Source organism: Zingiber officinale, chromosome 2A, assembly GCF_018446385.1.
Source record: "Zingiber officinale cultivar Zhangliang chromosome 2A, Zo_v1.1, whole genome shotgun sequence".
Classification (NCBI taxonomy): domain Eukaryota; kingdom Viridiplantae; phylum Streptophyta; class Magnoliopsida; order Zingiberales; family Zingiberaceae; genus Zingiber; species Zingiber officinale.
Genome location: NC_055988.1, coordinates 172,634,646 through 172,636,712, shown reverse-complemented (window position 1 = coordinate 172,636,712; position 2,067 = coordinate 172,634,646). Strand labels below are relative to the sequence as shown.

Genomic DNA, 2,067 nt, shown 5'->3' with positions numbered 1-2,067 from the left:
ATACGGATCAAGTTGGGTACAACTCATAAACCACACAACCATTTAGTATGAGACAAACCCTAATAGAATTGTTTAGTAGTACATGATGCTCTTGCAAATAGTGACTTTGTTATAATTTACATTGAAAAAATTCTTAATTAGGTAGGAATGAGCAACTATTCATTAATTGAATCAAAGAACTTATTTTCTCATTCAGGTTGAATTGAGATTACAATGAAAGTGTTGAGGTTTAATTAAAGTTCACATTGGAAAGATTTGGTAAAGATCATGCGACTAAAAGAATGTAAGATATTTCCATTGCTATGAGACATTTTGGGAAGAGCCGAAGAGTAAAACCATGAGGTCATGTGGGGCGGCCTTGAATGAAGTTGAGGATAAGCCCGGAATAGGTCAGGATGACTGTATGTTCGTGGGGAACCCGAAGTAGGTTAAGGTGATCAGATACTTACGAGGAGAGAAAATGAATATTTGACAAATAGATGAATCTTGCCTTTCCTCATACCCGGCGTACCTTTTTATACCTTTATGATCAAATGGAGTGTTCTTCTTGGTCTTGATTTCTTCATATTTAATGATGATAGACGGAGCGTTCTCTTTTATTTTCTCGTCTATTCCTGTGTAGTGTCATTCTTGCGTCGGATGGGCGGTTCGAACGGCTCGCTTTCCTGTCGGATGGCCGATCCGAGCGGCTTGTTTGTCTGCCTATTGGAGCAAATAACTGTTGGTTGGTCATTTGTCCAACCGGCCCATAATTTTCATTTATCTAACCAGTCAGATGATCCACTCGATCACTCTTTTATCGATCAGGATTGGCTAAGGCTCTTTCTGCAAGCCCAAGCGATGTCACATTAACTTTGACTAACATCGTATCAATTAACCCGTGACAGATGAACCTTTATCATCGCATCATAACTCTTTATAAACTCTATTGGCGGGACACTGAGTATGAATATTTCATATTTTACATAGTACCAATACCTCCACCACTTTATTGACTTTTACACAATTTCAATTATTGCCTCACAATGTAGTTGATTCCGCTTCAATGTAATTTAAGTAGAAGATTTTAATTGACACTTAACAAAATTTATAATTCTTAATTTTGAACTTTTAGTGGTTAAATTTTTGAAAGTTGAAACTTATAGATAATTTATGGTAAAATGTAAGAATGTGATTTCATTTGAGATAATTAATTTAGTTACTTTTGTGATATTTTAAATAATTTTATGATTTTTTATTGAGATAATTTAGTAAATGCACAACCAAATTAATTCTAATATAAAGGAGTTATTTTGATAATTTATCAACCACGTGTATGAATAAACAACGTAACTACAATTTGATAATTGATTCACATCAAATTCTAAAATTAGAAACATATATATATTTTTAAAAAGGGTATCTTTTAAAATGATCTATGCTTCGATGGGATTGAACTTTTCCCAATTTGATTGTGAAAAACAGGGGCAGTTTTTTATAATCCTAATTCAGAAATATTCCTCATCTTATATTAAATAATTATTAATATTATATGTGATTAAAAATCCAACCGGCCTATTAGCTCAGTTGGTTAGAGCGTCGTGCTAATAACGCGAAGGTCGCAGGTTCGAAACCTGCATGGGCCATTTGAATTTTTTTCAGATTAAGTATTTATTAAGTTCTTTTTATGAAATGGGCTGTAGACTCTTTTTATATGGAACAATCATTTATATATGGGCCTGTATACCGGTCCTTTTTATGAAATGGGCTGGACTGAGATTCCTTTTGAGTAATTGGTCCATCTGGGTGAAGAAACATAAAATATTTAAGGACACGTGTATTTTAGCACGACGGGGGAAAAAATGCAACTAATTTAATAGACAGACTCAAGATAGTCGTGTTAGGCAAACTAATCGAGCCGTATTAGAGATAATTGAGTGTTATATGTGAGCTTATTAGAGTTGTCTAGTTGGGCGTATAAAAAATAGTTAGAAAAAGAAAATGATGCAATCATAAGCGGAGCCACGTCATAGTCTACTCGGAGTGCTGAGTGCCATACTCTACCCGGACATAGCGCTGCCGTTTCGA

The 2,067-nt window shown here is 34.4% G+C and overlaps 1 non-coding gene across 1 annotated transcript; it reads left to right on the top strand.

The window, feature by feature from the left end:
* The first annotated feature begins 1,551 nt into the window (after window positions 1–1,551).
* TRNAI-AAU lies at window positions 1,552–1,625 on the top strand. The gene has a single exon. It is a non-coding gene; the product is annotated as a tRNA-Ile (tRNA).
* The last annotated feature ends 442 nt before the right edge of the window (window positions 1,626–2,067 follow it).